The sequence below is a fragment of the Macaca thibetana genome, chromosome 9 (genome assembly GCF_024542745.1).
Source record: "Macaca thibetana thibetana isolate TM-01 chromosome 9, ASM2454274v1, whole genome shotgun sequence".
Classification (NCBI taxonomy): domain Eukaryota; kingdom Metazoa; phylum Chordata; class Mammalia; order Primates; family Cercopithecidae; genus Macaca; species Macaca thibetana.
Genome location: NC_065586.1, coordinates 114,726,878 through 114,751,049, shown reverse-complemented (window position 1 = coordinate 114,751,049; position 24,172 = coordinate 114,726,878). Strand labels below are relative to the sequence as shown.

Genomic DNA, 24,172 nt, shown 5'->3' with positions numbered 1-24,172 from the left:
ACAGCAAAGGAACACTCCGTGGTACGAAAAATTCTGGCAGCCTTCAGCCCTAGACCTTCCCTCTGACAGAGCCTACCCAAATAAGAAGGAACCAGAAAACCAACCCTGATAATTCAACAAAATGAGGCTCGTCAATACCCCCTAAAAATCACATTAGTTCACCAGCGATGGATCCAAACCAAGAAGAAATCCCTGATTTACCTGAAAAAGAATTCTGGAGGTTAGTTACTGAGCTAATTAGGGAGGGACCAGAGAAAGGCAAAGCCCAATGCAAGGAAATCAAAAAAATGGTATAGGAAGTGAAGGGAGAAATATTCTAGGAAATAGGTAACTTAAAGAAAAAACAACAAAAAATTAAGGAAACTTTGGACACAATTTTTAGAAATGCAAAATGCTCTGGAAAGTCTCAGCAATAGAATTGAACAAGTAGAAGAAAGAAATTCAGAGCTCGAAGACAAGGTCTTCAAATTAACCCAATCCAAGACAAAGAAAATAAGAAAATATGAACAAAGCCTCCAAGAAGTCTGAAATTATGTTAAATAACCAAACCTAAGAGTAATCAACATCCCTGAGGAAAAAGACAATTCCAAAAACCTGGAAAACATATCTGGGAGAATAATCAAAGAAAACTTCCCTGGCCTTGCTAGAGACCTAGATGTGCAATACAAGAAGCACAAACAACACCTGGGAAATTCATTGCAAAAAGATCTTTGCCTAAGCACATTGTCATCAGGTTAAACAAAGTTAAGGCAAAGGAAATAATCTTAAGAGCTGTGAGACAGAAGCACCAGGTAACCTATAAAGGAAAATCTATCAGATTAACAGCATATTTCTCAGCAGAAACCCAGCGAGCTAGAAGGGATTGGGGCCCTATCTTTAGCCTCTTCAAACAAAACAATTATCAGTCAAGAATTTTGTATCCAGCAAAACTAAACATCATATATGAAGGAAATATACAGTCATTTTCAGACAAACAAATGCTGAGAGAATTTGCCATTACCAAGCCACCACTACAAGAACTGCTAAAAGGAACTCTAAATCCTGAAGCAAATCCTGGAAACACATCAAAACAGAGCATCTTTAAAGCATAAATCACACAGGACCTATAAAACAAAAATACAAATTAAAAAGCAAAAACAAAAAAAACCAAAGTACACAGGCAATAAAGAGCATGATGAATGCAACAGTACCTCACATTTCAATATGAACATTAAATGTAAATGGCCTAAATACAGAACCTCAGAATGGATAAGAACTCACCAACAAACTATCTGCTGCCTTCAGGAGACTCACCTAACACATAAGGACTCACATAAACTTAAAGTAAAGGGGTGGAAAAAGGCAATTCATGCAAATAGACAGCAAAAGCAAGCAGGGGTAGCTATTCTTATATCAGACAAAACAAACTTTAAAGCAACAGCAGTTAAAGGAGACAAAGAGGGACATTACGTAATGGTAAAAGGCCTTGTTCAACAGAAAAATTTCACAATCCTAAACATACATGCACCTAACACTGGAGCTCCCAAATTTATAAAACAATTACTAATAGACCTAAGAAATGAGATAGACAGCAACACAATAGTAGTGAGGGATTTCAATACTCCACTGACAGCACTAGACAGGTCATCAAGAGAGAAAGTCAACAGAGAAAAAATGGATTTAAAGTATACCTTGGAACAAATGAACTTTTTTTTTTTTTAATTTATTATTATTATACTTTAAGTTGTAGGGTACATGTGCATAACGTGCAGGTTTGTTACATATGTATACTTGTGCCATGTTGCTGTGCTGCACCCATCAACTCGTCATTTACATCAGGTATAACTCCCAATGCAATCCCCCCCCGCCCCCATGATAGGCCCTGGTGTGTGATGTTCCCCTTCCTGAGTCCGAGTGATCTCATTGTTCAGTTCCCACCTATGAGTGAGAACATGCGGTGTTTGGTTTTCTGTTCTTGTGATAGTTTGCTAAGAATGATGGATTCCAGCTGCATCCAAGTCCCTACAAAGGACTCAAACTCATCCTTTTTTATGGCTGCATAGTATTCCATGGTGTATATGTGCCACATTTTCTTAATCCAATCTGTCACTGATGGACATTTGGGTTGATTCCAAGTCTTAAAAATGGAACGCTTCACGAATTTGCGTGTCATCCTTGCGCAGGGGCCATGCTAATCTTCTCTGTATCGTTCCAATTTTAGTATATGTGCTGCCGAAGCGAGCACAACAAATGAACTTAACAGATATATCCAGAACATTTCACCCAACAACTGCAGAATGCACATTCTATTCAACAACACATGAACCTTCTCCAAGATAGACCGTATGATAGGCCATAAAATGAGCTCTAATAAATTTAAGAAAATTGAAATTATATCAAGCACTCTTTCAGACCACAGTGGAATAAAACCAGAAATCAACTCCAAAAGGAACCTTCAAAACCATGCAAATATATGGAAATTAAATAACGTGTTCCTGAATGAGCACTGGGTCAAAAATGAAATCAAGATGGAAATTAATTCTTCAAACTGAATGACAATAAAATACTAGCTAACCGAATCCAACAACGCATCAAAAAGATAATCCACCATGATCAAGTGGGTTTCATACCAGGAATGAAGGGATGGTTTAACATATGCAAGTCAATAAATGTGATGCACCACATAAACAGAATTAAAAACAAAAATCACATTATCATCTCTGTAGATGTAGAAAGAGCATTTGACAAAATCCAGCATCTCTTTGTGATTAAAAACCTCAGCAAAATTGGCATACAAGGGACATACCTTAAGGTAATAAAAGCCATCTATGACAAACCCACAACCAACATAATACTGAATGGGGAAAAGTTGAAAGAATTCCCTCTGAGAACGGGAACAAGACAAGGATGCCCACTCTCACCACTCCTCTTCAACACAGTGCTGGAAGTCCTAGCCACAGCAATCAGACAAGAGAAAGAAAGGGCATCCACATTGGTAAAGGGGAAGTCAAACTGTTCCTGTTTGTTGACAATATGCTTGTTTACCTTGAAAACCCTAAGGACTCCTCCAGAAAGCTCCTAGAACTGATAAAAGAATTCAGCAAAGTTTCTGGATACAAGATTAATGTACACAAATCAGTAGCTCTTCTATACACCAACAGCGACCACGTAGAGAATCAAATCAAGAACTCAACCCCTTTTACAATAGCTGCAAAATAACAACAACAACAACAAACCCACCAAAACCAAAACAAACAAACAAAAAAAAACTTAGGAATATACCTAACAAAGGAGTTGAAAGACCCTACAAACTATAAAACACTACTGAAAGAAATCATAGATGACACAAACAAATGGAAACACGTCCCATGCTCATGGATGGGTGGAATCAATATTGTGAAAATGACCATATTGCCAAAAGCAATATATAAATTCAACACAATCCCCATCAAAATACCACCATCATTCTTCACAGAGTTAGAAAAAGCAATTCAAAATTCATATGGAACCAAAAAAGAGCCCACATAGCCAAAGCAAGACTAAGCAAAACAAACAAATCTGGAGACATAATACTATCTGATTTAAAACTATAAGGCCATAGTCACCAAAACAGCATGGTACTGGTATAAAAATAGGCACATAGACCAATGGAACAGAATAGAGAACCCAGAAATAAACCCAAATACTTACAGCCAACTGATCTTCACAAAGCAAACAAAAACATAAAGTGGAGAAAGAACACCCTTTTCAACAAACGTTGCTCGGATAATTGGCTGGCCACATGTAGAAGAATGAAACTGGATCCTCATCTCTCACCTTATACAAAAATCAACTCAAGATAGATTAAGGACTTATACCTAAGACCTGAAACTATAAAAACTCTAGACGATAACATTGGAAAAACCTTTCTAGACATTGGCTTAAACAAGGATTTCATGACCAAGAACCCAAAAGCAAATGTAATAAAAACAAAGAAATAGGAGCTAATTAAACTAACAAGTTTTTGCACAGCAAAAGGAACAGTCAGCAGAGTAAACACAACCCACAGAATGGGAGCAAATCTTCACAATCTATACATCTGACAAAGGACTAATATCCAGAATCTACAACGAACTCAAATCATCAAGAAAAAACCAATCCTATAAAAAAGTGGGCTAAGGACATGAATAGACAATTCTCAAAAGAAGATATACAATGGCCGACAAACGTGAAAAAATGCTCAACATCACTAATGATCAGGGAAACGCAAATCAAAACCACAATGCGATACCAAGTTATTCCTGCAAGAATGGCCATAAGCTATCAAAAAACAGTAGATATTGGCATGGATGTGGTGATAGAGAACACTTCTACACTGCTGGTGGGAATGTAAACTAGTACAACTGCTATGAAAAACAGTGTAGAGATTCCTTGACGAACTAAAAGTAGAACTACCATTTGATCCAGCAATCGCACTACTGGGTATCTACCCAGAGGAAAAGAAGTTATTATTCGAAAAAGATACTTGCACACACGTGTTTATAGCAGCACAATTCACAACTGCAAAATCGTGGAACCAACCCAAATGCCCATCCATCAATGAGTGGATAAAGATTTTGGCATATATATACATGATGGAATACTACTCAGCCATAAAAAGGAATGAATTAACAGCATTTGCAGTTGACCTGGATGAGATTGGAGACTATTATTCTAAGTGAAATAACTGAGGAATAGAAAATCAAACAATGTATGTTCTCACTGATATGTGGGAGTTAAGCTATGAGGACACAAAGGAATAAGAATGATACAATTGACTTTGGGGACTTGGGAAGAGTGGGAGGGGGACAAGGGATAAAAAGACTACAAATATGGTGCAGTGCATACAGCTCAGGTGATGGGTGCACCAACGTCTCACAAATCACCACTAAAGAACTTACTCATGTAAACAAATACCACCTGTACCCCAATAACTTAAGGCAAAATAAAAATATAAAATTTTTTTAAAAAGAAAAGAATGTAGATACCTAGAACCCATCCTGCAAAATCTGATTTGTAGATCTAGTATGGGACAGGAATCTGCATTTTGTCAAACAAAAAATCATTTATTCACAAAAAGAGAAAAAAAATACAAAAGATAAATGAAACAAAACGCTGGTTGTTTGAAAAGATCAATACAATTGATAGATCATTAGCAAGATTAACCAAGAAAAGATAGAAGATCCAAATAAGCTCAATTAGAAACAAAATGGGCTCTTGGTGCGCATCCCACCTTCCAAGTGAAGATATGCCAGATGATTTGGTGGCTGGCAAGATGACCAAATAGGAACAGCTCTGGTCTGCAGCTCCCAGTGAGATCAACACAGAAGGTGGGTGATTTCTGCATTTCCAACTGAGGTACCCGGCTCATCTCATTGGGACTGGTTAGACAGTGGGTGCAGCCCATGGAAGGCGAGCCAAAGCAGGGTGGGGTGTTGCCTCACCCAGGAAGTGCACGGTCAGGAAACTCCCTTCCCTAGCCAAGGGAAGCCGTGAGGGACTGTGCCTTGAGAAATGGTGCGTTCCAGCCCAGATACTATGCTTTTCCCACTGCCTTCACAACCTGCAGACCAGGAGATTCCCTTGGGTGCCTATACCACCAGGGCCCCAAGTTTCAAGCACAAAACTGGGTGGCTGTTTGGGCAGACACCGAGCTAGCTGCAGGAATTTTTTTTTTTTTTTCCATACCCCAGTGGCACCTGGAATGCCAGTGAGATAGGCCATTCACTCCTCTGGAAATGGTGCTAAAGCCAGGAGAGCCACATGGTCTAGTTCAGTGGATTCCACCCCCATGGAGCCCAGCAAGCTAAGATCCACTGGCTTGAAATTCTCACTGCCAGCACAGCAGTCTGAAGTCGACCTGGGACACTCAAGCTTGGAAAGGGGAGGGGTGCCCACCACTACTGAGGCTTGAATAGGTGGTTTTCCCCTCACAGTGTAAACAGAACTGCTGGGAAGTTCAAACTGGGCAGAGCCCACCACAGTGCTGCAAAGCTGCTGCAGCCAGACTGCCTCACTAGATTCCTCCTGCCTGGGCAGGGCATCTGTGAAAGAAAGGCAGCAGCCCCAGTCAGGGACCTATAGATAAAACTCCCATCTCCCTGGGATAAAGCATCTGGGGGAACGGGCAGCTGTGGGCACAGCTTCAGCAGGCTTAAACATTCCTGCCTGCCAGCTCTGAAGAGAGCAGTGGATCTCCCAGCACAGCGCTCAAGCTCTGCTAAGGGACAGACTGCCTCCTCATGTGGGTCCCTAACCCCCGTGCCTTCTGACTGGGAGACACCTCCCAGCTGGGGTCAACAGACATCTCATACAGGAGATCTCCAGCTGGTATCTGGTGGGTGCCCCTCTGGGATGAAGCTTCCAGAGGAAAGAGCAGGCAGCAGTCTTTGCTGTTCTGCAGCCTCCGCTAGTGATATCCAGGCAAACAGGGTCTGGAGTGGACATCCAGCAAACTCCAGCAGACCTGCAGCAGAGGGGCCTATTAGAAGGAAAACTAACAAACAGAAAGGAATAGTATCAACATCAGTGAAAAGGACATCCACACAAAAATCCCATCCGAAGGTGACCAACATCAAAGACCAAAGTTAGATAAATCCACGAAGATGAGGAAAAACCAGCACCAAAAAGCTGAAAATTCCAAAAACCAGAACACCTCTTCTCCAAAGGATCGCGACTCCTCACCAGCAAGGGAACAAAACTGGATGGAGAATGAATTTGGTGAATTGACAGACGTAGGCTTCAGAAGGCTGGTAACAACAAACTCCTCTGAGCTAAAGGAGCATGTTCTAACCCAATGCAAGGAAGCTAAGAACTTTGAAAAAAGGTTAGAGGAATTGCTAACTAGAATAGCCAGTTTAGAGAAGAACATAAATGACCTGATGGAGCTGAAAAACATAGCACAAGAACTTCATGAAGCATACACAAGTATCAATAGCCAAATCGATAAAGTGGAAGGCAGGATATCAGAGATTGAAGATCAACATAATGAAATAAAATGTGAAGACAAGATTAGAGAAAAAAGAATGACAAGGAATGAACAAAGCCTTTAAGAAATATAGGACTATGTGAAAAGACCAACATTTGATTGGTGTACCTGAAAGTGACAGGGAGAATGGAACCAAGATGGAAAACACTCTTCAGAACTTCCCCAACCTAGCAATTCAGGCCAACATTGAAATTCAGGAAATAAAAAGATCACCACAAAGATACTTCTCGAGAAGAGCAACCCCAAGACACGTAATTGTCAGATTCACCAAGGTTGAAATGAAGAAAAAAATGTTAAGGGCAGCCAGAGAGAAAGGTCAGGTTACCCACAAAGGGAGGCCCATCAGACTAACAGCAGATCTCTCTGCCAAAACCCTACAAGCCAGAAGAGAGTGGGGGCAATCTTCAACATTCTTAAAGAAAAGAATTTTCAACCCAGAAGTTCATATCCAGTCAAACTAAGCTAATAAACAAAGGAGAAATAAAATCCTTTACAGACAAGCAAGTGCTGAGAGATTTTGTCACCACCAGGCCTTTCTTACAAGAGCTCCTGAAGGAAGCATTAAATATGGAAAGGAAAAACTGGTACCAGCCACTACAAAAACATACCAAATTGTAAAGACAATCAGCACTATGAAGAAATTGCATCAACTAATGGGCAAAATAACCAGCTAGCATCATAATGTCAGGATCAAATTCACACATAACAGTATTAACTTTAAATGTAAATGGGCTAAATGCCCCAATTAAAAGACATAGACTGGCAAATCCCATGAAGAGTCAAGACTCATCAGTGTGCTGTATTCAGGAGACCCATCTCACATGCAAACACACACACAGGCTCAAAATAAAGGGATGGAGGAATATTTACCAAGCAAATGGAAAGGAAAAAAAAGCAGGAGTTGCAATCCTAGTCTCTAATAAAACAAACTTTAAACCAACAAAGATTAAAAAAAGACAAAGAAGGGCATTACATAATGGTAAAGGGATCAATGCAACAAGAAGAGCTAACTATCCTAAATATATATGCACCCAGTACAGGAGCACCCAGATTTATAAAGCAAGTTCTTAGAGACCTACAAAGAGACAAACTCCCACACAATAATAGTGGGAGACTTTAACACCCCACTGTCAATATTAGATCAACGAGACAGAAAATTAACAAGAATATTCAGGACTTGAACTCAGCTCTTGACCAAGCAAACCTAATAGACATCTACAGAACTCTCCACCCCAAATCAACAGAATATACATTCTTTTCAGCACCATATCACACTTATTCTAAAATTGACCACATAATTGGAAGTAAAACACTCCTCAGCAAATGCAAAACAACGCAATCATAACAAACAATCTCTCAGACCACAGTGTGATCAAATTAGAACTCAGGATTAAGAAACCCACTCAAAAACCACACAATTACATGGAAACTGAACAATCTGTCCTGAATGACTACTGGGTTAATAACGAAATTAAGACAGAAATAAATAAGTTCTTTGAAACCAATGAGAACAAAGACACAACATACCAGAATTTCTGGGACACATTAAAACCCTAGAAGAAAACCTGTGCAATACCATTCAGGACATAAGGCACAGGCAAAAACTTCATGACTAAAACACCAAAAGCAATTGCAACAAAAGCCAAAATTGACAAATGGGATCTAATTAAACTAAAGTGCTTCTACATAGCAAAAGAAACTATCATCAGAGTGAACAGGCAACCTACAGAATGGAAGAAAATTTTTGCAATCTATCCATCTGACAAAGGGCTAATATCCAGAATCTACAAAGAATTTAAACAAATTTACAAGAAAAAAACAAACCCATCAAAAAGTGGGCAAAGGATATGAACAGACACTTCTCAAAAGAAGACATTTATGTGGCCAACAAACATTTGAAAAAAGGCTCATGACTGGTCAATAGAGAAATGCAAATCAAAACCACAATGAGATCTCACACCAGTTAGAATGGCGATCATTAAAAAGTCAGGAAACATCAGATGCTGGAGAGGATGTGGAGAAATAGGAATGCTTTTACACTATTGGTGGGAGTGTAAATTACTTCAACCAGTGTGGAAGACAGTATGGCAATTCCTCAAGGATTTAGAACCAGAAATGCCATTTGACCCAGCACTGACATTACTGGGTATAGACCCAAAGGATTATAAATCATTTTACTATAAAGACATGCACACACATGTTTATTGCAGCACTATTCACAATAGCAAAGACTTGAAACCAACACAAATGCCCATGATAGACTGGATAAAGAAAATATGGCACATATACATCATGGAATACCATGCAGCCATAAAAAGGGATACATTCATGTCCTTTGCAGGGATATGGATGAAGCTGGAAACCATCATTCTCAGCAAAGTAACACAGGAACAGAAAACCAAACACTGCTTGTTCTCACTCATAAGTGGGAGTTGAACAATGAGAACACATGGACACAGGGAGGGGAACATCACACACCAGGGCCTGTTGCAGGGTGGGGGCTAGGGGAGGGATAGCATTAGGAGAAATAAGTAATGCAGATGATGAGTTGATGGGTGCAGGAAACCACCATGGCACATGCATACCTATGTAACAAACCTGCACAATCTGCACATGTATCTCAGAACTTAAAGTATAATTTTAAAAAAGAAACAAAAGGGGAGATATTACAACCAATACCACAGAAATGCAAAAGATCAGTCAAGCCTACTATGAACACCTTTACATGCATTAACTACAAAACCTAGAGGAGATGGATAAATTCCTGGAAATATACAACTTTTGTAGATTAAACAGAAAGAAATAGAAACTCTGAACAGACCAGTAACAAGCAGTGAGATTGAAATAATTAAAATGTTACCAACAAAAAAAGCCCAGGACCAGATAGATTCACAGCTGAATTCTATCAGACATTCAAAGAAGAATCGGTACCAATCCTATTGACACTATTCCATGAGATAGAGAAAGAGGGAATCCTCCTTAAATCATTCCATGAAGCCAATATCACCCTAATACCAAAACCAGGAAAGGATATAACAACAACAAAAAACCACAGACTAATACCTGTATCACAGATGCAAAAATCATCAACAAAATACTAGTTAACCAACTTCAACAGCATATCAAAAGGATAATCCACCATGATCAAGTGGGTTTCATACCAGGGGTACGGGGATGATTTAACATCTGCACGTCAATAAATGTGATACACTATGTAAACAAAATTAAAAAGAAAAATCACATGATCTCAATAGATGCAGAAAAAGCATTTGACAAAATCCAGCATCCCTTTATGATTGAAACCCTCAGCAAAATTAGCATAAAAAGGACATAGCTTAAGGTAATAAAAGCCATCTATGACAAACCCACAACAAACATTATACTGAATAAAGGAAAGTTGAAAGCATTCCCACTGAGAACTGGAACAAGACAAGGACGCCCACTTTCACCACTTCTATTGAACATAGTACTGAAAGTCCTAGCCAGAACAGACAGACAAGAGAAAGAAAGGGCATCCAAGTGGGTAAAGACAAAGTAAAACTGTTGCTGTTTGCTGATGACATGATTGTATATCTAGAAAATCTAAAGACTCATCCAGAAAGCTCCTAAAACTGGTAAATGAATTCTGCAAAGTTTCAGAATACAAAATTAATATACACAAATCAGTAACTGTGCTTTATACCAACAGTGACCGAGCTGAGAATCAAATCAAGAACTCAACCCTTTTTACAATAGCTGCAAGAAAATAAAATATCTAGAAATATACTTAATCAAGTAGGTAAAAGACCTCTATAGGGAAAACTACAAAACATTGCTGAAAGAAATCGACACATGATGTTGTTCCATTGACACAAACAATGGAAACACATCCTATGCTCATGAATAGGTAGAATTAATATTGTGAAAATGACCATACTGCCAAAAAACATTCTACAAATTCAATGCAAATTCTCCTCAAAATAGCACCGTCATTCTTCACAGAACTAGAAAAAACAATCCTAAAATGCATACACAACCAAAAAAGAGTCCACATAGTCAAAGCAAGACTAAGCAAAAAGAACACATCTGGAGGTATCACGTTACCCGACTTCAAACTATACTATAAGGCCATAATCACCAAAACAGCATGGTACTGGTATAAAAATGGGCATAGACGCCAATGGAACAGAATAGAGAACCCAGTTATAAAGCTAAATACTTACAGTCAACTAATCTTCAACCAAGCAAACAAAAACAAAGTGGGGGAAAACACACTGTATTCCACAAATGGTGCTGGGATAATTGGCACGCCACATGTAGAAGAATGAAACTGGATCCTCATCTCTTACCTTATGCAAAAAGCAACTGAAGATGGATCAAAGACTTAAATCTAAGACCTGAAACCATAAAAATTCTAAAACATCAGAAAAACCCTTCTAGACATTGACTTAGGCAAAGACCTCATGACCAAGAACCCAAAAGCAAATACAACAAAACCAAAGATAAATAGATGGGACTTAATTAAACTAAAAACTTCTGCACAGCAAAAGAAACAATCAACAGAGTAAACAAACAACCCACAGAGTGGGAGAAAATCTTCACAATGTATACTTCCAACAAGGGACTAATATTCAGAATCTACAGGAACTCAAATCAGCAAGGAAAAAAAAAACAATCCCATCAAAAAGTGGGCTAAGGACATGAATAGACAGTTCTCAAAAGAAGATATACAAATGGCCAACAAACATGAAAAAACGCTCAGCATCACTAATGATCAGGGAAATGTAAATCAAAACCACAATATGATACTACCTTATTCCTGCAAGAATGGCAATTAAAAAACAAACAAAAAAATAGATGTTGACATAGATGTGGTGAAAAGGAACACTTTTACACTCTTGGTGGGAATGTAAACTAGTGTAACCACTATGGAAAACAGTGTGGAGCTTCCTTAAAGAACTGAATGTAGATCTATCATTTGATCCAGTAATCCCACTCCTGGGTATCTACACAGAGGAAAAGTCATTATATGAAAAAAGATACTTGCATACGCATGTTTATAGCAGCATAATTCACGCTTGCAAAAATATGGAACCAGTCCAAACGCCCATCAATTAGTGCATAAAATGTGAGATATATATAGATCTACTCAGCCATAAATACTACTCATGAAATACTACTCAGCCATAAAAAGGAATGAAATGACCGGGCGCTATGGCTCATGCTTGTAATCCCAGCACTTTGGGAAGCTGAGGTGGGCGGATCACGAGGTCACGAGATCGAGACCATCCTGGCTAACACTGTGAAACCCCATCTCTACTTAAAAAAATACAAAAAATTAGCCAGGCATGGTGGCATGTACCTGTAGTTCCAGCTACTGGGAGGCTGAGGCAGGAGAATGGCATGAATCTGGGAGGTGGAGCTTGCAGTGAGCCAAGATCGTGCCACTGTGCTCCAGCCTGGGTGACAGAGCGAGGCTCCATCTAAAAAAAAAAAAAAAAAAAAAAAAAAAAAAAAAAAAAATGAAGTGACATTTGCAGCAACCTGATTAGAACTGGAGACCATTATTCTAAGTGAAATAACTCAGGAATGGAAAACCAAATATTGTATGTTCTCACTCATAAGTGGGAGCTAAGCTATGAGGACTCAAAGGCATAAGAATGACACCGTGGACTTTGGCAACTCAGGGGAAAGAGTGGGAGGGGGTGAGGGATAAAAGACTACATGCTGGGTACAGTGTAAACTGCTTGGGTGATGGGTGCACCAAAATCTCAGAAATCCCCACTAAAGAACTTATCCCTGTAACCAACCACCACCTGTTCCCCAAAAACCTATTGAAATAAAAGAATAAGGTGGTACCCTTGCTATGCTAAAGAATAAATAATTTTATTCATTCTTACTTTTTAAACAATGAAAAAAAAACCTTTCAAGTTATTCCTAATCTATGTAGGCAAACTATGGTATCTCAGTACAATTAATTCGCATTTCTCCAACACTGAGGCTGAGCACCTTTTCCATGTTTAGGAGATATTATGCTTGCTGCATTTAATCCGCTCTGCCTTCTTCCTGATCATGGAAAAAATTAAAAATGCAGAAAAGTAGAGAGAATTGGATCAAGTCTCTGGAGCTATACTGTCTAATAGAAGTTGATGTGGAGATGGGAATATTCTAGATCTGTACCATCCAATACTGGCCACACATGGCTATTGAGGTCTTGATATGTGTTTCATGCAACTGAGGAACTGAATTCCCAGTTGCATTAACCACATTATGCAACTGGAGGTTCCCACACTCCAGGAGACTCTAAACTATTTGTCAAACGGAAATAACAGAGAGACTTTCTAAAAGTAAATGGTATTTATTTAGGAGTAGGGCATTGCAATGGGAATACATGTGCCATCGTAAACTGTACATATTCAGGGAGGCAAGACAAAGGATTTTAAAGGTATTAGGCTGGGGCAGAAGGAATTGTGGTTTTTGCTATTACTAATACAATGAGAAGGATTACATAATTGTTTTGAGATTGTTCTTGGCTACAAGGATCAATAACAAGGGTGACACCAGTCTGAGGCTGGACAGACACCGCTGCACAGATGTCCTGGCAGGAGCATTTTCTGTGTAAGGTTGTGATGGCCTTTGTGCAGGGTTGCAGTTTTTGTTATCGGGCATTTATGCACGAGAACTCTTCTCTTTATAGTCGTCCCCAGCTCTACTTGTCAGGGTTTTCTGTTTTATATATGTATTTTAAAAAGTGGCTTCATTTTGATTTGAACTTTTACATTCTTATTTTAAGGCCCTGTTGCACTGTTTGTGCCCAGTAAGGCTGAGGTCGTATCAGTTCAGTGGCTATGAACGAAATGGTAAGATGGTAATTCCAGTAGCTATGGTTCAAATTCAGGCCTATCACATTTCCAGGCTGTGTGACCTTGGGCAAGCTATTCAGCCACTCTGAGCAGCTTTTCTCATCTGTAAAATGGAGGTATTACTAGTATCGGCTCTTAAAGTGTTTTGTGTGTACGTGTGTGTGTTTTACTAAAAGGAATAATTTGGTAAAGTGCACTTGAATCCTGGAAGGGGCCAGGCCCATGGGCATACTCCAGGCTAGTGCTGACCACAGCTCAGTGAATGAGCACAAAAGGTTTTGCCTATGCTTCAGGACCCTTGTAGGCATTCCCTCACTTACTCCATACCACAACTCTAAGGCATAGCTACTGTCTTTAGCATCACTTGGCAGATGACACACATAGGCACACAGAGAGGTTAAGTAACTTGCCCTAGGTCACACAGCTAAGGAGTGGAAGTACTAGGCTTCACACCCAGATCTGGCCGATTTCTGAGCTGGCTCCGTTAACCAATATACCAGAGCGTCTCTGGTTGAGGGGCTGTAGTCTCAAAGGCAGTGGTTCTTAAAGTGTGGTCCGCAGACCAGCAACATCATGGTCATCTCAGAACTAATTAAAAATGCAAATGTTGGGGCCCCTCCCCAGAACAACTGAACGAGAAGCTCTGGGTGTGGGGCCAGCTGTCTATTTTTCTGTTAGAATCATTTTTAATATTGAAATACAAAAAGCAAGCACTGACTTCGGTGTTTATAAACACACACACAGGTCAAACAGCCAAAATGTGCAGAGGAAATGAGCTTCTGATCTGTCTTCCACAGTCTCCATTCCGCGGCTGGAGCTGCAGCCAGCCTCCCTCCTCTTACACATAGGGATTCATAGTGGCCACTTTCCATTACAGGTGTAATGCATTTTGTCTGTTTCACATTGAGGGCCTGTCTCTCCCCAACAGCTCCATTCTAAAAATAAACAAACAGAAAAGCAGCCATTCATGGTCAGGGCACATTCCTCCCACTGGCATCGGTTCCTACCCCACAAGGGGAAAGTGAGATCTTCCAGTTAGGAACAATTTGGTGAAAGGAGCGGCTACAGCTGGAATAACCGTCTACATGGCTGCACTGTGGTATCAGAGTGAAGAAAGAAGTCAGTCAGGACAGTGTGGAGGGCACAGTTACAAGCTGAGTCTTTCCATGAGACAATGTGGGGAAAATTCTCTCCACCAGGTTTAGATAGATCAATGTGTCAAAGTTAAAGAAAGAAATCCAAATAATCAGCAGTTCAAACACTATTGAATTTCAAACTTCTCCCACCGAGACAGCTCAAACAGTAGTAACAATCTAGATCTTTCCAGGAAGTGAAGGTAGAGCCCCTGGCATTCCTCCTGGGAGCCCTGTGTTAGGCCCTAGAAGTATCCGCTGCTGCTGCTGCAGTTGCTGCTGTTGCTCCGTTTGCAACTTCTCAGTCTCAAAGACAACAGGAAGAACCAGGATCATAAAGGAAGTGGTCCCAGTCCACAAGGCTACCCTCGAAAACCTGTACATTTTTTGAGCCACAAAGAGGAAGAGACCAAAAGTGGCTCCAGTCACAGACCTGACCCTCTCTGGAAACATCCCCATCAGGCCCCATAGTCTCTCCGACGGGGACTCTTCTAGCCCCTCGTCGTCATCCTCCTCCAGCTCCTCCTCAGTCTTCACCGCTTTGCCTTTCAGGAGCAATTCATCCGCGGAAGTTCGGAGACGGGGTTTCCCCTGCACCGACAGCGGCGACAGCGGCAACCATGTAGTCTGTATTTTAAAAAGCCCCCAGGTAATTCTGATGTAGGCTGGAGCTTGAGAAGCAGGTCCTGAAGGGCATTCAGAATCTTGGCTTTGAGTCCCAGCTGGTGGGATGGAGGCTCTAAGCTCCTACTCTTTCCCCTGGTCCTCATCACAGCCCCTTCTAGCCCCAGCAGCCTCCCTCTTGCCCCGGCTGCCCTGTGATCTCTGCTTGGACAGGGCTCTCCTGCTCAGACCAATTGCCCTGAGATGGTCCAAGAAGTAAGTGGTCAGTGAAGGGTGGCCCTGCCTCTGTCCCCCCTGGGTCGCTTCTGCAACTGTTACCCTCCCAGCAGTTAGCCCCATGCAAAGTGTGAACTGACACGCCACTCAGTTGCTTTGAAAGGGATGCATCTCCCTGGCTGTCAGCTTGTTGTGACTGTCAGCTTTAGGTGACAGAAATCAGGCTCCAGTGAGAGCATCTGCCAGAGCTTAGAGATTCAAGGCCCCCGAGGGAATGAAAGAAGAGGGAGAAGATGAAGACATTTAGACAAGCGTGGCTGCTGGCCCTCCCAGCAGTCAGGCCCTGCATCCACACTGACATTACCTGGGGAATTTCACAACACCTGGGCACCTGAATGGAGCTCACCCCAGGCCAACAGAGAACCCCCTGGAGTGGGGGCCTGAATGCTGACCATTTCTCAAGCGCTCCTGGGGTGATGCAAATACGATTGCTTTAACTTGGCACTTCTCAAACTTGAAGGACAGTAGGGATCTCTGGGGATCCTGTAAAAATGCAGGGCCTGATTCAGTGGGTCTGGGGTGGAGACCACATTTCTGCATTCTAACAAAACTCACCAATTACTTTGCCAAATGACCATTTTGTCTATGTAACCAGATTTCTTGTTTGATTTGGGAAGCACGATATTTAGTAGGTTATTAAAGGGAAATTCATGCTTAAGAAATTTTACTAGCAGAAAGTCAATTGCCAGCAATTCATCTGAGAATTTGAGTTTATGCTAACTTTTCATGTAAGATATTTATGTGAAAGTTTACCTATAAGATATTTCAATTCAGCCAGCCAGCCCTTAGCAGGGAGCATGACTACATAGGTCTTTGGGTGAGGCCCCAACCATCCCAGAACCTCCCAAATTCATCAGGCTCTGCCGTCACCTCCTGTACATTTGGAGGATCTGCTGCTAAAAGTATTTGAAAACTAGATCTTTGTATCCAAATGGTACATTTGACATTTGGGAAACGTGAGGCTCAGAGAAGTTAAGCACGTTGCCTGAGGTTGCACAGCCTAGGCCATCAGCCCAGAGGGATGCTGTAGACCCTGCGGTGCCAATTGAGGCAGACCCAGGCCCATGGCTCAGCAGCCCCTGATGCCCCCAGCTCACCTTCCTGGTGATGGGATTGCCCAGCTGACAGCCCAGAAGGTGCCCAGACTGAAGGCAGCGCCTGAGGAGTTTGGAGTCAGCACCCTCAATTCCCCTGCAACCCTAGTGCCATGGACTGTCTCCCTCTGAGGCTTGCCTGGTCCCATCTCCCTCCATCTTGGCAGTGGCAACAAAGGAGATTTAGCTGAGGGCTCCCAGCAGCCTCAGGGGTGAGCAGGGGCAGGCATGATCCCAGCCCAGCTGTGGGAGGCTAGGAACCTTTCTGGTGGGCACTCCGTCTTGGCATGAGGCCTCAAGGGATGCACAAAGACCCGTACCAGACAAGGCTAGCTGATGCTGCTGTGCCTCTGAGGGTTTACAGCATGGGTGGGGACTCCTCCCTGCCATGACCATTGACCCAATCAAAACATCAGATGCAGGTGGTACCAGAGCAATGTCCAGCTGCAGGTCCCACATGTTCCCACTCTAGTCCTGTGAGGCAGAACCCACATCCCTGACAGTTCTGCAGGCAAAGCAATTGAGGTACTGTCATGTTCCCACATCCCTACCCTGGGACATCTCGCTTTTCCCATTGTGGAGCTGGCATAGCATTAGGACCTACCACTCAGAGATAAACTGAGCATTCGGTGAGATGGTCCACAGAAAGGATGCAGTCTGATGGAGCCCTGCTGTTCCGTGATTCTTTGTCATTGTCATTGTCTTTGGGATGGGGAGGAATAGGAGATCTTAGAGGAGCATCCCTGGGGGAGGGAAGAAGAGCTGAGGAGAAGAGGTCCAGCTGCCTACCCCCAAGACCTACAGGGAGGAAGAAACAGAGGCAGGTCATCAATCTCCAGTTGGAAAGTGGTTGGGGCAGCTGCAAGAAGGATGAGGGACTCTGTCGGGGTCAGGGGAGGGTTGCCCAGCAGGGTGGCAGATGATCTGTCTCAAGGTTTTTCAAACAGCCCTGCCCGCCTGTCTCCAAAACCCCCTCATTTTGTAGAGACCCCTGTAGGTTTCTTGTACCCAGCCAGGGCCAGGTACAAGCACCAGCACTGTGAAAGCACGTGGTCTGAACAGGTCAGCAGACCTGCCTCAGCATTTGGCTGATTTTTGTCAACAGCTCTAGTGATTGGAGCTGTGCCTTTCTCGTCCTCTAATTGGAAGGGGGATTTTTCTATTTCTGAAAGGGCTGGGCCAGGCAGGAAGGTGGCAACGTGGACAGCACTCAGCCAGCCTGGGTGGCAGTGAAAATGTTTTCTCTGTCCTAATTTGAAAAACCAGCTGAAAAAACAGACCTCCCGGCTGACTCAGGGCCATTATCACTAATTACATTTATGAGGCACTAACGTCTGCCTAGAAAAGTTCCTATGGCAGCAACTCGAGAACGAGTTGCACGTTGAGGAAGGGAGAGAAGCGGTCTTGCTGCAGACCTGCTTGTCTCAGAGGCTACAGTTTTCTGGGAGGGGGCACAGGCCCAGGGGAAGGAAGCCCCTGACCACACTGCAAGGCGGGGCTGTGAGAGAGGGGTCTTATCCCAGGGTTGGGGGAACATGACAATGCCTTCATCCCTGCATAGCTGCCAGGGATGTGGATTCTGCTTTGTAGGATCTTTGGAGACTGGGCCTTCCTACTCCTGGTTCTCAGGATGCTGCTCTCATGAAGTTTCTTTTCTTCTCTTTTCTTTTCAAGATAGGATCTCACTCCATCACCCAGGCTGGAGTGCAGTAGTGTGATTTTTGGCTCACTGCAGCCTCAACCTCTAAGGCTCAAGAAATCTCTCACCTCAGCCTCCCAAGTAGCTGGGACTACAGGTGCATGCCATCATGCCTGGCTAATTTTTTGGTAATTTTTGTAGAGACAGGGTTTTGCCATGTTGCCCAGGCTGGTCTGGAACTCCTTGGCTCAAGTGATCCATGTGCCTTCGCCTCCTAAAATTCTGGGCTTACAGGCAAGAACCACTGTGCCCGGCCCTCAGGAAGTTTCTGTCCTAAGGCAGAACACATTGATTTGGACACACATTAAAAGGCTCAATTTCAGAAACATGTAGTATAAGCTGAATGTAGTTGTTAAAAAGAACAAGGGAGCACTTATAGGAAAGAACCCCAAAAGGTATCTACCATATACTACCAGGTGAAAAAGCAGTTTATAAAATAGTGTGTCGAGTATGTGTAGATCCGTTCCAGCTGCTATATACCCAAGACCGGATGGCTTAGACAGATATTTATTTTCTCATAGTTCTGAGGTTGGGAAGTCCAAGATCAAGGTGCCAGAGGGCTCTCTTTCTGGTGAGGGCTCTCTTTCTGGCTTGCAAACAGCCACCTTCTTGCTGTGTGTTCACATAGCCTTTTCCATGTGTGCAAAGTGAGACTGCTGGTGTCTCTTTTCTTATAGAGGCACCCGTTTTACAGGATTAGGGCTCTATTCAATGACCTTATGACCTCATTTAACCTGAATTGTCTTTCTACTTACCTCCATAAAAGTCCTATCTCCAAATGCAGTCACATTGGGGGTATTGGCTTCAACGTATGAATTTGAAAGGGAAGGGGGAAAGGACAGTTTGGTCCATAACAGAGTATGATCTTGTTTGGGTAAAAAGGTGTATATATATATATGTAACAGATTTGTCATTGTTGCTTTTTATAACAACTGTGTTTTCAGAAGGGTGGCTCTGGTCAGATGGGGCCTGCTCTGTTCTGCTGATCCCTGCAGGGAGCACCAGGTTGAGGGTGAAGCTGGAAGCATCAGCTCTCTTTGCCTGATGGGGAGTGGGCTGGCTTGGAGATGCCAGTGCAGTCTAGGAGTCAGGCAGGAGTGACCACAACATTGGCCGTAGGACCCCCATGTATTCAGGAAAGTCAAAATGCCTGAGAGACAGTGGCAAGACAGCTGAATTCTATGCATGGGGAATTAGCGGGAGAAGCAGGCACAGCACATGGGGCACAGGGTCCACAACTGAGGGGACCAGGGAGCAGAGGAGGCCCCTAGGAACCAGCAGGAACTGGGGACTGTAGTGGGCTATGAATTAGCAGTCTTACCAGTCACATCTGGATCTCTGAGGGGCAAAGGACCCCAGTATATATTAAGTATTTTAGTATTAGAAAAAGATCTAAGAGAAGGAAGACCATAAATATTTTAACAAGTGCTTTGATATGTGTGAGATGGTAGAGAGGGTGGACGAGATTGGAGTCAGAATTATTTCGTTCTTTGTAAGTTGATGTGTTATCTGATTTTTTATGAGCATGCATTTCTTATATAATCATAAAAACAATGGCCGGGTGCGGTGGCTTACTCCTATAATCCCAGGACTTTGGGAGGCTGAGGTGGGTGGATCACTTGAGGCCAGGAGTTTGAGACCAGCCTAGTCAACATGACAAAACCCCATCTCTACTAAAAATACAAAAATTAGCTGGGCATGGTGATGCGCACCTGTAGTCCCAGCGACTCCCAGGCTGAGTCGCGAAACCCAGAAGGCAACAGTTGCAGTGAGCTGAGATCATGCCACTGTACTCCAGCCTGGGTGACAGAGTGAGGCTGTCTCAAAACAGAAACAAAAAACAAAAAACCATAATGGCTCAATTTTCTTTTAATACATCAAGAACATAAGCTGAATTCAGCAATTAGCTATTGCTATTATCCGCATGTTTCTGTAGCCCTAAAATTAAAATGTTGAAAGCCTAACTCCCAAGGTGATGGCATGTACAGGTGGGACCTTTGGGAGGTGAATAGCTCATAAGGGTGGAGCCCTCATGAATGGCATTAATGCCCTGATCAAAGAGCTTGCTTGCTCCTTCCACCATGTGAGGACACAGAGAGAAGGTGCCATCTCTCACCCAGAAAGTCGGCCTTCCCCAGACACTGAATCTGCGGGCAGCTTGATCTTGAGCTTCCTAGTCTCTAGAACTGTGAGAAATAAACTTATTATTTATAAGCTGCCCAGTTTCTGGTATTTTATTATAGCAGTCTGAAAAAAAACAAGATTGCTATTAAGTGTCCACTATGTGCTAGACTCTGTTGTGGACACAGAGATAAACCAGACAGACGACCTTGCTTATAAGCTTAGATTCTAGTAGGAGAGGCAGACAGCAGGCAAGTGACTTCATGATATAATGCAACATAGAGACTAGTACTCTAAGGGAAAGAAAGCAGAGGAGCTGAGTGGGAGGAAGCAAACAGAAACAGAATAGAGACCTGGGAGCTCCAGGTGGAGGGAAGAGCCCGGCAAAGTCCTGAGGCTGGATTTTGCCGATTGGGGAGCAGCAGGGCCCTTGTGCAGCTGAAGCAGAGTGAGCAGAGGCAGAGTGGGTGCCTGGCGCTGGTGTTGCTGCTCACTCACCAACCAGCTTCTCAGCCCTGGGGCACAGTCCTCAGGGGATCGCTGTGCAAAGGTGGCCCCTGCTGAGAGGTGTTAGTGCTGCCTACCACAGGTTGGGGAGCTTGAACAACAGGTGTTTATTTTCTCATAGTTCTGGAGTCTGGAGGTCCAAGATCAAGGTTTCCAGTGAGAGCTCATTTTCTGACTTGCAGATAGCTGCCTTCTTACTGGGTGCTCATAGAACATTTCCTCAGTGTGTGTGTGTCTGTGCGTGCGCTGAGTGAGACAGAAATTTGGAGCTCTTGGTGTCTTTTCTTAAAACAAATCCCATCAGATCAGGGCCCTACCCTTATGCTTTTATTTTAATTACTCCCTTAGAGGTGCCATCTCCAAATATGACCACGCTGGGGGTTAGGGCTTCAATATATGAATCTGAAGGATTCTACTGTAATTTCCTATAATAGGAGCAAACCCTAGACCAGAGCCTTGGGCTCCAACCAGCTCCTCCATCAGTAAGTTGGGTCATTTGGGTAAAGTGAATCAGTTTTCCCTCCTATAGTCTGGGGGACATTGTACCTATGCCTCCATCTTCCAGGGCTGTTGCAGAGACGAAAAGGATGACCATGACTTTGTGAGAGAGCCTTGTATGCTGTGAGGTGCTCCACAGTGAGAGGCCTCATTGTAGGAAAGAAGGATTGGAAACAATACTATGGAATCCTTGGCCTCAGGGTCACCTTGGGTCAGGAGAGAATATTCACAGGGGGGCCTAGGGCTCAAGGTTTCAGGTACAGCATCTGCACAGACCACGGGCACAAACACCTAGAAGGCTGGGCTGGTCCCATCAGTCAGGGGAGTGGGTGTGAGTAGGACTAGAGGTTGCTCTGGGGACAAGGGACCCTGGAGTTGGCCAGGGAAGTCTGTGTTTTCTAAGTTTTGAAATTATCAGGACAAGTTGAAAATTAAACTTGTTCTTCTACCAGTCAATTAAAGAACTTAAAACACCAGCAAACCAAAGCAAGCCCAATTTAGCCACAGCCCAGCAGTTTCTGACCTAGGCTGTTGACATTGTTGGTGGGATGGGTGGGGGGAATGAGCTTGGGAAGGAAGAAGGGTCTGGAGAGAGATGGGGTGGGGTGGATCTGGTCAGGTGCTCCTGGCATCTAGCAGCTGGAGGCCCCAGATGCTGCTAAACATACTACAATGCACAGGACACCCCACAATAAAAAATTAACCAGCCCAAGATATCAGTAGTGCTGAGGGTAGGAAACCCTGGCATATGTTGGGCTGGATGATTCTTGCTTGTTCTGATTGCTTTGTGTATTGCAGGGTGTATGCCCACCCCACCCCCCACCCTCAAACACACATATGCCCTTAGCTCAGACCTAGTCAATAGGAGAGTGTCTCTTAATATCTATCCTGGTGCCACCTCTTCATCTGAAACATATTCAGGCCAGTTCCAAGCTGCCTGCTCTTGCTTCAGAAGGCTACTCTTGGATGGAAGAGTCTTGCTACGAGTCTTGCTGCCTTTCTGTTCCCCCTGCTGTTTGTTCCTAGTCTTCCTGAGGGAAAAGTGCAGCTGAAATATTGGCTGTTATCATGGTGAAAAGATTAGCAGGGGATTGTAGCTGAAATGTTTTAGCCCAGGTGTGATCAACTGGGCTCTTCAGGAGAGAAACAAGCTCATGTCATCTGTGCTGAATGCTCCCCATTTGGAACTCAGCTTCCTGTCCCCCTTCCCCTCCCGACTCGCCAGCAGGATGGACAGAGGGAGCCTTCTCTCTCTCTAAAAGGGAGAGCAGAAAGGCAGATGCACACAGGCCTGTCTGTCCCGGGTGCAGGGTCCTTAACAGCTTCCAGGGCTACTTCTCCATGAACCAGGGCTCTCAGGAGTGTGTCTGCCATTTATTATTTGATTAGTCTCTCCAAGGGCATCTTAATTCTTCCTTCCCAGGCACGTACTCCAGCCAGATGGTTTGAGAAATTACGTCTCCGGGCTTGCTATGATAAGGCAATTACTTGAGCAGCATCCCATAGCACAGCACCAAGTCCTGAGCTTCGTCATGGCCTTAATTTCCATCTGGGGTGAGAAAGCACTGAAATTTTGAAAAGCTGCAGTTTTCAGATGACCTGTGTACAGAGATAAAACTCAGGAGGGGCCTTGACTCTGTGGGTGATGTTTGTCCTGTTCACCCTTCTCAGGTCTTTGGAGATTTGGGAATGGTAAGTGGGACAAGCACGGGCTTTGGGGCCCAAGGAATGAAGCTGGAATCCCAGTTCTGTACTAAGTGTGTGGCCCTAGGAAAATTATTTAATCTCTCTGGGACTCAGTTTCCTTATCGGTAAAATGGGTGGGATTATAACCATCCTTAAAGTTTGGTGGACATTTGCCCTTTGTTGGCTGCTTAGCACCTCTTCTCCCTCTTTAACAGTTCCTTGATTTCCTTTTGGGGAATTACCTTCTCCACTGTGTACAATCCCAGAGGGACTTGTACAGGGTGGGCCAATCAGACTGGATCCAGGGATACCCCTAGAATGACCCATGCTCCTCATTCTGACAGGCAGGCCCTGGCAAGACTCCTGAGAGATGCTATTCCTTAGAACTTGGGATCTGCCCAGCTTCCAGGTCCTCTTCGGATCCATTTATCCAGTCTTGTCACTTCCATGAGCCTAACCAATAACCTTCTGATAGACTCCTTTTTGTTTACATTCCCCAGGGTTAGTCTCTCTTGCTTGTAACCAAGGAGCCCTAAGTCACCCACAGGCTTGTTGGGAGACAGCAGAGAGTGAATCTGTTGTGTGAGTGTGTGCCTGCCTCAGAGCCTGGTATACATGGGCATTCATCCAATGGGATTTCTCCCAATCTCTGCCCAGGAGATCAGAGTTTATGAAAGTGGAGGAGATAGCCTGAGACAAGCAACCAG

The 24,172-nt window shown here is 43.3% G+C and overlaps 1 non-coding gene and 1 pseudogene across 1 annotated transcript; both read right to left on the bottom strand.

Moving 5' to 3' along the window:
* Nucleotides 1–2,117: 2,117 nt before the first annotated feature.
* On the bottom strand, nt 2,118–2,224 carry LOC126963529 (U6 spliceosomal RNA). The gene has a single exon (XR_007729145.1). It is a non-coding gene; the product is annotated as a U6 spliceosomal RNA (small nuclear RNA).
* Nucleotides 2,225–15,140: 12,916 nt separating this feature from the next.
* LOC126962691 (mitochondrial import receptor subunit TOM22 homolog) lies at nt 15,141–15,582 on the bottom strand (annotated as a pseudogene).
* Between the last annotated feature and the right edge of the window lie 8,590 nt (nt 15,583–24,172).